We start from the raw sequence: 12,594 nt of genomic DNA on the forward strand, positions 1-12,594 counted from the left end.
ATAAAAAATCAAATTGTAAAAAAAACATTTTTTCTAATTTTTTATATTTTGTCAACAAAAACCTAAAGAAAAAAGAAACATTTTGAATGTGATGTCACGATGGAGAAATTATCGGCAAAAAAGTTTTTCTAGCAATAACTTTATACTAGTTTTTAAATTTCATACTAATTGACATACAAAAATGAAATTTTATTACAGAATATAATTCTAAGTATCATTTTACATTAAAATTCATTTAACAAATATCTTCCAAAATGCGATAGTTTTGGAGATATTTGGAATTTTGCTCTAACAAAAACAATTAATTCATGTAATTGTGTTCTTTTTAAAAGTTATTCGCGTTACCCTATCATAAATTTTCAAAAATCTAATGTTTATCGTTTTAAGGCCATAAAAGAAGCTTTTTCGGTGTATTTGTGTCATGGAAAAGCTTTAAATAAAAAAGTTTTCCTAACAACTTTTGACAATTTTTTATTATTCATACTATTTGCAGTCAAAAGTAGAATTTAACTTTTGAATATGATTGTAAACGCCATTTTAAATCAAAATGCTAATAACAAAAATTTTCGGAAATGTAGTAGTTCTCGAGATATTTTAAATTTTTTTTTAACAGCACAATTATTTTGTTTTATTACGACCTTTTCAGAAGTTATTCACGTTTCTCCATCAACAGCAATTAATTTTTCGTAAGGCCCATAACATTTCCTGTAACTTCCCCATTGACATCAAGCGATATTATAAACCATTTGAAAGCTATACAAAAACAATCAAAATATTATTCAACCATAGGATGTGATGATTAAACTATATACTTAAATTATATTTTGGTTGATTTCATGTAGCTTTCAAATGGTTTACAATACCGCCTTGATGTCATTAGGAAAGTTATAGGAAATGTTATGGGCCTTACGAAAAATTAATTGTTGTTGATAGAGAAACTGAAAAAGCTTCTTTTATGTCTTTAAAACGATAAACATTAGACTTTTGAAAATTTATGATGGGGTAACACGAATAGCTTTTAAACAGGACCTAACTACATGAATTAATTATTTTCGTTGGAGCAAAATTCCAAATATCTCGAAAACTATCGCATTTCGGAAGATATTTGTTAAATGAATTTTGATGTAAAATGATACTTAGAATTATATTCTGTAATAAAATTATAGTTTTGTATGTCAATTAGTAAGAAATTTAAAACATGTATAAAGTTATTGTTAGAAAAACTTTTTTGCTGATAATTTCTCCATCGTGAAATCACATTCAAAATGTTTCTTTTTTCTTTAGGTTTTTGTTGACAAAATATAAAATATTTAAAAATGGGTTTTTTACAATTAGAACTTTTATCATAATTTTTTGTTTTTGTGAAAAATGACAACAATTTTTAGTGTATATTTTTTCATGCAATTAGACACATTCTTTCGTGACGTTACAACGATTTGACGAATCTTCATTCCATAAATATGTTATAACTTTATCAAATGAACGCCTACATCAAAACTTATTACATATTCAGAAAGTAGATAAAATTTCACAAAAGATTCAATCGACATAAACTGAATAAACTGGAAGAGGGTTGATTTATGACCAATAATGTAACGTGACGTTACAACGCATCACAAATTAGAACCTTCAGCGTATTTCATTAAAAGTCAAAATATCTGCTCTATAAGATTTTTTATCAAGAACCAATCTTCTATGAAGTATTTCTAAATAACTTACAAATAATTAGGTGTCATTAAATATAAAGTTTATTGTTTTGTTTCTTTTTAAGCATCTTTTACTTTCGTGACGTTACAACGCTCCTTTCTCAGGAAAAGCGATATCTCACTGCGTTGTAACGTCACGAAAATCTTCAACTTTTCTATAACTCTGTAAATCACGCTGGTTCTATTGTTTTGAGAGAAATTTTAAATATTTATTAGATATAGCCATGTTAATGATATTTTACTCGAATAAACATATGTGGTTGTCCAAAAATCACGATACAGTTTATTTTTTAAATGTGGTAGAAATAATCGATCAAACCAAGAATTTTTTTCTTTCATATCTGTTATAGATAGATTTCAGTCATTAAACACATTTATTTATTTGATACAGCTCAATAATGTAGTTTAACGGAGCCGGAAAAGTAGGTTTTATAACATATTTCACAAAAGAAAATGAACTGGCAGAATTGCTTTGTTTAATTTGGAATCAGGTTCCCGATCCTAGTTTATAGTATGATATTTGTATTGTTGGGCTTAAACAAGTGGATTTATATGAGGAAGCGAGCACAATTTAAGCACCAGACAATCGATAGGGCTCGGTACACTGAAGTATTGTATATGTTATAGTTACTTTTTACTTTGGGAGACGACCGTTATAGATACAAATATTGAAGGAAAAAAAACACGTCACATCATCGTGATGTTACGAAAGGATTTGTTATGTCCAGTCGTTGATTCGACGGGATTTAAAATGTCAGCCAGCTCCAAAAAACACTCTCCATTTATCTTTTTCGTGCTCATTTGAGACCATGACCACAGCCAAAGCCTTTTTATCCGACTCTAAGCAATTGAGACGATATAGTGTGGTTAGCCCCAACTATTGCGTTGCAATCTCGAATAGATAATCGTCCATAACGGATTTAATACCACAGGCAGTTCGATGATGTAGCTGCTTCAACGATGTATTTCGGTTTGTAACGGAAGAATTGGTTGATACCTGACTGACAGCACATGCGACTACAACTGTGGTCGCGGACAACCTTATAACAGGCGGCTCGTCGAAGATAGCGAAGTGTGAAATGGTTGAATGCTGGGAGGAAAGAAGTATTCAGGGAACGAATTAATATTCATGCCTAAATACTACCCCAAGTGCAAAACTCGGAAATTCCCTCACAACCTTCCAACGCATGTCCTGGACTACGTTGCTCTTAGCGCGATTGCATCGAAACGTATCATATGACCAGCCAGCATCGAGGAGAATACAGCGGAGGTGAACTTTAACCCTCTGACACTCACGCCGTTGTATTTTGTGCAACACCTTCCGAAACTCTAGCGAAATCTTCTTCCAGCACCAGCGGTTGCTCATTCGGGGAGCCATTCGCGCGAGTGCCGGAGGGTTAATGAAATATAATGTGACGTTGTACAATTGTTTATTAAAAATACCTCGCCCAGTGCATTCGAGTTTTGTAGATCGAATTTTATATAAAAATTTGTTTATTTTCTGAATCTATAATTAGGTTTGATGAAAGATTTCATTCGAAAAAGTTATAACAGATCTATAGAATAAAGGTCAAATCGTTGTAACGTCGCGTGTGTTGATGGTATGTAACCCCTTAAGCACTTGAGGGTGTACATTCTGAATTTATAAATATCACGCTAGTGTAGTTTCCTGTTTATGAAACAACTTGGAAGCGTTTTAATAAACCATTCGAAGTAAGCTTTAACACTATATCTGAAAAATCATTTAAGCGTCTTATAAAAGTTGATTTACGTGACGTTACAACGCAAAGTGTATCCTGTTGTAACTTTTGTTCTGCACATCCAATAAAAGAAGTTGGAGGCTTTTTGGAAAAGTATTTTTGAATACAAAGAGAATCCGGAATATAAATTTGAACAAATTTGTAATTTTTTGATAAACTGAATAAATATGCATTTTTCGTGACGTTACAACACAGAAACAATCAAAACTTCTATTAGTTCAAAAAAAATTAGTAGTCAAATATGAGTGAAAATCTTTCTAGTTTTATTATTCTACACTCAATAACGAACAAATTCCTTTAAACAGATTAAAATTTCAATAATAGTTTAGTGAAATAGAACTTTTTTTTAGAAGTCAATAATTCAGAAACCATTTTTCCGTGAAATTCAACTTACTTCTCTATATATTTTTCAACTATTTGTAGAAATGTCAAAAATTTGATTACATAATTTTTCAATGGTTTAAACACTACCGAAACGAGAAAAAAAATTTGTGATACCAAAATAAGACAAAACAAAAACATCCTTCTGGTGTACAAGCCCGCGGAATGTGTCAATAGTATTCATTCCCTGTAACTCGTTGTCAGATAGTTTTACTGTATAATATAGTGCAATCGAACCAAAAAAATTTTAAATTATTGCACGTAGAAACGGCTACGCCCTTTTTGAAAATTGCGCTTGAGTCAAAATAATCTTATTGACTGTGTAAAATGTTTAGTCTTCCATGCCGGTTGAACCTGTAAAGTTTCATCAGAATCTAAGATGGTCGGTCACGATTTTGGAGATTTTCGGACGGATCTTCGTGAAATTCTTCAAAGGAATAAAGCAATGATTTCATTACATCAAACTTATAATATTTTGGCAGTACATTTTTCAGTGAAATAAACAAGCATAAGTTTATAAAAATAAATTGATTTTTCCCGAAACACTTTTTTATTTAAGAGGTTTGCGGTAATCACGATTGGAGACCAATAGATCATATAAAATCCCAAAACTCAGAAAATTCCATTAGTATATGAGTATTCCTCGTACCTTAACTGTTAGTTGAATAATTAATAATTTTTTCCTGCATTCGAGAACGTTTTAGTAAAAAATCGCTCAAAAAATTGTATTAAAAAATTCTTATCCATGAAACAAAAATTTATGAATGAAAAAGGAATCGATAAAGTTCGAGAATAATTTATTACGATCAATTGAAAGAAAAAAATTAAGAAAATTGATTGAGTAGTTTTTCGGCAATCGTGACCACGGAAAAACCATTTTTAGTAAAACGACATTTCGAGATAATCGAGTTTAAAATTTCAAATTACCACTGCTCTTGGTAGACGCGCTTGGAAGCGCTGTAACTTTCGATCTATTTCTCGGATCTTTATAAAAATTTGGGAAAACATTCTCAAGGAGTTGTACTTTCAGATAATGTAATAAAAAAATTTCGATTTCATGAAAAATGAAAAAAGTAGTTAACCCCTTAATAAAAATATGCTTAGTTGCTAACTTAGACAACTTCTTCTCACAAACTGAGTTTTATTGGATTCTAAGATGATTATGGCTTTCATTGGTTTAGTTTGCGATAAAAATACACTGAAGAAAAAAATCAGTTCGGACAAGGAAAAGTTTCTTTCAAATAACTTTTTTTCCTTAAAAGCAAGCGCCCAACTTGAATTTTTGACGGTAGATAGGGAACACAATTATCTATCTTGGAACAAAATTTCATCTAAATCAAAAATGGTTTTTTTGTAAATCGACTTTAAATTTTTCAAATCGATTTTTTTCATTGTAGGAGTCAATGAAATTTTTTTTCAATATTTTTATTCGATAATTTGACTAATTTGTGAAAACCACTACTACAACATTTTTTGTAGGATTAGTCATTTTAGACTATTCAAAAAAAAATGATAAAAAAGTTTGGCCCTTTTCAAAACACAGTCTAGATCATTTTTGGAAAAACAAAATATGCAAAGTGGCCTTTTGTGACAAAGTCTTCATGTACAGAAAGTTTCATTAGAATCTGAGAGGGTGCTGCCAACTCTGAAAACGATTTGACGCGAAATTCGTCATGAGTTTAATGTTATCTTCATGTATATAATATTTCGAAATGCAGGGCGAATGGGTGTGGAAGTAGGGTGGATGAAAGGAATGCAGGTGTGAGTCTGGTCGAAAGGAGGGGGAGCCACGAAGAAGAAGGAGAAGCAAGGGTAAGGGGGACGCAACTTATTTTCATTTTTTTTCTTTTTCAAGTCTTACTTTTTTGCTTCGACATCAGATCACGACGCTTCAAGCATTTTGAAATCATAAGGCATTACGATAAATTTTTTGATCGCCGAATTTTTTTTAGTACTTGGAACTAAAAAAAAATTAATTTGTTTTTAGCGGTTTTCGTTTGTTTTGGCACTAAATGTTTCATGCTATTTTTAGATATATTTCGACCATTATTTTTTTTTAATTTTATGAAATTTAATATTCAGATGTCGCACCCCCTTAATGATGTCTGATTTAGCTAAAAAAAATTATAGTTTTTGTTTCGATGTAATAAACATTTCATGTAAGATTTTATGCAAAAATTAAGGATGACCATTTTCATTGATATCTTCCCTATTGAAAACCCCTCCATACAAAACTGTGAAGCCTTGATACGGGGCTTCCCAAGTAACCATAAGCATTAAGCCATTGCACTATATTGACTATACATTTGCACTAATGTTGCATTGAATCTCCATTACAGCATTAACAACGCAATAAAGCTCTATATTAGCATCAATAATGCATAACTGCATAGCCGACATATAGCATTATAGCTTGCTCTATATGCGTATATAAAGCTGATATAACGCGTACATGCTTCAAGGATCTTAAAAGCATGTAAGCTTTACAAGTGCATTTAATGCCATTATAGAGCAAATAAAAAGCTGATATAATGCTATTGTAATGCTGTGGGTTTATTTGTTATGCAACTCTTCTTGAAGATTATATTCGGCACATTTCATTTCAATCGAACATATACAGTATAGTCCAGGAAGCAAACGCAGTGCACTTACCGTGAAGGACGAGCCAAGACTTACTAAAGGTAATTTTCGTAAACATTCATAACATGTGAGAACGAAAACCCATTAAGGATATTCATTACAATGCATTAGAACAGAGTCAAGTACGGTTTTAAAGAGAATATTTTTTTTCCTTTTTGCTCATCATACCGAAAGGAAACATAAGAAATGGTTTTAAAACCATGGCGGACAATGACAACCAACTGAAGTTTTTAATAACATTAGTAATGCCAATATAAAGCTTTCAAATTTGACATTTGTACGCTTTTGCTATATAATAGCATTGGTACTTCAGAAACGAGCTGTCAATCTCTGCACAGTAATAGCACTATATTTCACCTTTTCTGGCATAATATCAGCATTGTATAAGTATTTAGGGCTTCATGGCTTTTTAGGACAGCTTTATATGTGAATCTAAAGCATGTATTAGGCTACGTTATAATGCTTATTGGTTACTTGGTTTTTTTCAAGAATTTATTCACTAGAAGTCCCCTGGGACCCCAAACGTTCGCTGTGCTATTGCTTTCGTTCTGATGTCCGATTTTGTGTTGAGTAGTGTTATTGACGCAATCATCAAATGCTATAATTGGGTTACTTTATAGTTTTAAAGTTAGTTTTCAAAAATCGTACTGCGAAAATGTTTTAACTGTCCTCATAGTACATAACCAAGTTATGTGAATAATGAAACAAAAAAATAGCAATCAATCAAAAATTATATTTATAAAAAAGCTGATGCATATTTTATTAATTATAGTTTTCACTCGCTACGAAAAACAAGCGTGCACATACCATTTCTGGTTACTTTTTGAATATTGAATAGGCGCTATATGCGATTATAAGCCGATGTGTTTGGTGTCTTTTAGTTGCTGTACAACAAGTGCTGATATGGAATGTGATTTATCACCTTCTGATGATTTCAAAAAGGTTGTATCATACTGTGGCAGAAATAGGTTTCCCACCATAAACGGCGGTGATGTGAATGGGGTTGCTAAAATATCATCAATTTGAGAGGCACCGGGTTGATGGTAGTTAAGTAGTACAAATCTGCACATGCTTAATGTAGAAAATCGCCCAACATTTCCACGAGCTGGCAGAGTAGATGTAACTCTCTGCTCTGACGGTATTACGCATGAGTTGGCAAACTGGCTCGCACCAAACGCGCTCGAACCGTCGTTGTCAGATCATAAGTACATCGTCTTTGAGCATCTAAACGCCTCTCTAGATATCACTTTTCGTAACCCAAAATCTATGAAGATGGCTTGGCGACTTGGTTTCATGTGTATCTTACGACGATTCAATCTCCAAGTGACTTGGATGAGGTCGTGGATAAAACAAACTCACTCATAATAGCAGCAAACCAAGCTTGTCTGATTCGAGCTATGCGTGCTTCTAGAGAAACCCCTTGGTGGAATACCTAACTTGTTCGACTCAAAAACTTATGTTGATGAGCTTGAAATTGCAGACGCAGGGGCGGGTTGGAGGCATTTAAATTGGCTCGCAGAGCATACAAGTGGGCGAAGTGCTTGGGAAAGCTTCTGCTCAAATGTCTCAACGAGACTAGTAGATTAAATAAGTTATTTTCGAAATCGAAAGACTTTCATGTCAGTTCGATTCGATTAGATCTGTTAATGGTGGATACTCGTCTGACGAAGATGTAGTGCTCAACTGTCGTTTTGACAAAAGCTTTCCAGGCTGTACGCCATCACTGACGACTTTCCCTTTTCCAGTAGTTCTAATTCTTGGTCATTTCCTTTTTAGAATTGGTCGGTGTTAGGTCAGATCGGACTAAGTGACAAAATATTGATTTCGAGAAAAACGGGTTTAAAGTTTGAATCGCACCATCCTCTACGTTATAATTGGAAACTATTTTTAGTCCGGTCTGACTTAACACCAACCAATTGTGATAACTGAATCGATCAAATGGTCGGTGGAAAGTTTTGCTCCGTATAAGTCTCTGGGAAAAGATGAAACCATTCCAGTTCTACTTCGAAGAGGATATGAACATATTTTGAAAAATGTGTTTACTTATAGCAACAGGATTGCTTACGTGAGCGTGGCGGGGAAAAAAACTACAAAACTCATTCCCGAAGGCGGCCGCGTCTCTTATGATTATGCAAAGAGCTTTAGATCGATCAGTTTGGTCTCCTTCCTTCTGAAATCAGTGGAACGCTTAATTCGGGATGTTAGCTTGGGCGAGCACCCACTGCATGTAATGCAACATGCGTATCAACGGGGAAGTCTACTACCACCCTGTTACACAATGTTATCAACAACAGTGATAAAGCTATTTCGCAAAAACAATCAAGTTTAGGAGTTTTTCTTGATATTGAAGATGCTTTTGACAACGGAAGCAGGACGAGATCATGGATTCATCATATATCACAAACTGGATACACGCAATGCTTAGCAACCGACATCTCAATTTCATCGTTAACACGTGTAGAGATAAAGAAACTGAGTGTCTGTGGATGTCCTCAAGGTGGTGTTCTGTCATCACTTCTATAGAACCTTGTCGCCGATGAATTGTTGAGGAAACTGATGAACTTGGGTGTCCGACAGATCGGTTCGCCATTGATTATCGTATAATGATCACCGGTATTAGCATCAACACACTTTTTGATTTGATGCGAGAAGCCTTATGTTTAGTTGAGCAATGTTGGACAACTAGTTCATCCAAATAAAACATCAATGGTGCTTTTCACGCAATGGTGGATTACAACCGGAGTTCGTTCGCTGCAGTTCTTTTACTCTGATCAAGTTGAGAACTATGGGGCAATTATTGACTCAATACTAAATTGGACAGCTCACATCGATTTCAGACTCAGACCAGTTCTACCACTGTCGATAAGGTGGATAAAGCACAAGATTCGTTTTTGGGCTGCATCCGAACATGCCATCCATTGGCGTAGCTTGCAAACTTGCTAGCAGCTTTTCTGAAGAATGTGAGTCCGAAAATGTCAAACAATTTTTTCAAACACATTTGTAGTATTCTATTTAGGGCTCTGATTGGATATTGCAAACATAATTATCACATGGCTACTGTCCAGCGTGCTGAGTATTATTCGTGTGATCTTTGTGGGTCCGATCACGGAACTTCATATCATTTGAATGCAGTAATGCAATTGCGTATTCGGATTTTTGGTGCTCCAAACATAGATGAACATATGTACAGAGAGCTGAAACTCAAGGATATACTATTGTTCCTAACCTAGTGTGGTAAAGAGCTATAGTTTAAGTCGTTTATGAATGACAATATCCCCTCGGGGCTGTTGATATATCTGTTCATCGAGAAGTGCCTTTTATTCCCTTGGGAGTGAAGGATATTTCCGTATTGTCTATGTTCTCTATGTCGTTATTTCCTTTATCCCTAACCTTACCTCTTCCGTAATCCTTTCCATCAGGTAATGATGAAACGACAAATCACGGCAAGACTCAAATCTCCGATCAACATAGGGAACGTGTCATTTGAGCCAGTCGCTACTAATGACTGCTACCCCATTATTTTACATTTTTTTTATTTCTTGTTTCATTTTGAATATTTTTGGGTGGTTGTGCATTGTCAAAATGGCCATTGAGCAATTTGTTCAATGTTGATTTTATCACAGGATCGATTAAGCTTTACATTGTCTCCTCTCAACTTCAACAATTCAATTTTACAAAGATAATATATAGAAAAACGATATCGTGAAAACTTTTTACTTCCCAGTAACATCTACTCGCTTTATCATTCATACATTTTGACGAGCTACCTCTCAAACATGCTGCTTTCGGGCGCCGGTCTCCACCCAACTCAATCCATGTCAAGTCCGCATTGCTATCTAGACGGTTCATGTTTAGAAGACGATTCATGTCGCTCTGGTTGCCCCAAGAGAGCCTGAATTAGAGATGAGCTCAGATTGGACTCAGGATATGTAAGTGGAAGAATTGTACATTCAAAAACATGCTGTTGCTTTAGTGCTATTCGTCGTCGTCGTCGTTGTCGTTGTCGTCATTGTCGTTGTCGAAAAAAACATACACTTTGGAAGTGGAAAACCTAACCTACCATCAGACGATATTTCACTTGTTGATGCGATTCCGTAGACAGTGTATGTGGTGACTCCCAAATAAAACTGCTACTCACGCATCTCGCGCAACATCGAGAATGGTTCGAGTAATGATCCCAACATCCATTCAATAGTAATTCTTCAAAAGGGCTAATGAGACTTTTGTAAACAAACTTATTTCGCTCATTATTCCGCTACCGAGTTGAATTTCATGAAAAATACACATGAATCAACATCTTTATCCTTGGTAGAATCAATTTCAAATGTTTTCTGTGTTGAAATGATAACAAATTAGGAGAAATCAGCAAAACAAAAGTTTGTTTACAAATCTTATTAGCCCTATTCAGATGTTGATATGGCATTGTCTTGAGTTCCGGAATGGGAGCGGGTTGGTTAGTTTTTGTCGATAGTATCGCTACAGGAACGTTTTATTGTGCATTCTAATGCATACTGTCTTATGAGGACAGCGCCGCATAGCAACGATGTGAAGTATGACGACAAAAGGTAGGTCGATTCATTGCAATGCAGGGATGGTCCGATTTTGTCAGCTACACTCAGGGTTTTAAGCGGGGCCTACGTGCGCGTAAAAACCCGCGCTAATTCAAAAATCCGCGTGAAAACACTGCGCATGAAAAGACTTCAGTGTAATTGCCTTCGGTGAACTCAGTGTCGGTCTCAAATATTAAATTATACTGTTCGGCACATAAGTTAATTTTTGTAAACATACAATACTAAATTTAAGAATATTGCAATTCAAATCAATCTTAATCACCCGAATTGTAAACAGCTCGAATTCGAATATTATGCCAGCTACTCAGTCTGTGCAAATCAAAACGAACGCTACTTTGCACCCTCTCCAGTGTAGCAGGTAGAAACTTTACAGAGAGAGAGAGGAAGATGAAACCATCGTCGCGATCACAGCTGATCCCGGCTGGATATATGTAATTATAATTGTATATAGTCAGTTGAAAATAGATCTGGTGAAGGAAGGTTGTTCGTTTTCGTTCTCGGTGCGATTTAAAAGAAAGCCGTCGGTAATTTTGCCTAAGTCAGCAGGCAGCAAATTTTACAAGTCCCCAGCGGGTTGGTGGACTTAGTGTTTCGGTTCGTTTTTTAATACGGTGAGCCACAGTGCAAGTTGGCTAAGTTCCCTAGCGACAGGTGAACTATTCGGTGCGGTACATTTCGCGTGTTGTACCATCGGTGATCGCGGTGAAAGGGCGATTCCGATCGATACATTAAACCGGCCAAATTGAAGACGGTGAGTGACAATAATTGGCCGTGTTTGGTACTGTTTTCGTGCGCGCTTGTGAGTTGCTGGTTTCTAAAACCAGCGAAGAAAGTCCTTCGGTGGCCGGCAAAAGTTCGTGCTCGAACATTTTGGTCCTTCGAGCCGGATAGAAGGCAATTCAAACCGCAAGTGCGTTGTGCGGTAGTGAACAAATCGCGGAAAAGGTACCGCTTGGGCAAAGTGTAGCCATTGCGTGGCTGAAAAAGATCGCCATCGCGTTTGCGAATTGGCGGGTGCGCCGTAGTGAAAGTGGATTTTTCGGGCAAACGCGATCGCGCGGTAATATAAATATTCGCGCAAAGGTAAAGGCGCAAGTGAAAGGGCCGAAATACGACGGCTAGTGTTTTTCGATTGTGTGGTGGAAGATTTTCGCGCTACCGCGATTACTGTCGCGTGTGAAGCGCTTGGACTGTGGCCATTTTTCAAGCCATCGAGTGGGCCATTGTGACTGGTGGCCATTCAACGGATCGGGAGGTAGCTGAACCCCGATAGCCGCGTCTGCAGAGCCATTTTGGACGCTGAGTGAGCGTCGCTTGGGAAGCTGTTGTTGTCAGTGAAGGTACTGGTGATAAATGTCCCTGCTTGTCATTGAGCAACACTTCTGATTCCGGACTGGAATCCCCGGTGAGTCATTTCCAATTTTCCGCCACACGTGGCCTGCAGTAGCATTTTTTTAGTTTTAAGAAAGTGGGTGACCTTCAGTCATTGTGGCAATCGGTGGACGGTCCGCGAATCGAGTGGAAAATCGTTTCGCG

General features: G+C 35.9%; 1 protein-coding gene across 1 annotated transcript in view; it reads left to right on the plus strand.

Moving 5' to 3' along the window:
* LOC131688121 (uncharacterized) overlaps positions 1–12,594 on the plus strand; it is a 97,275-nt gene that overhangs the window by 79,111 nt on the left and 5,570 nt on the right. The gene's annotated exons all lie outside the window — the stretch shown is intronic.

Source organism: Topomyia yanbarensis, chromosome 3 (assembly GCF_030247195.1).
Source record: "Topomyia yanbarensis strain Yona2022 chromosome 3, ASM3024719v1, whole genome shotgun sequence".
NCBI lineage: Eukaryota > Metazoa > Arthropoda > Insecta > Diptera > Culicidae > Topomyia > Topomyia yanbarensis.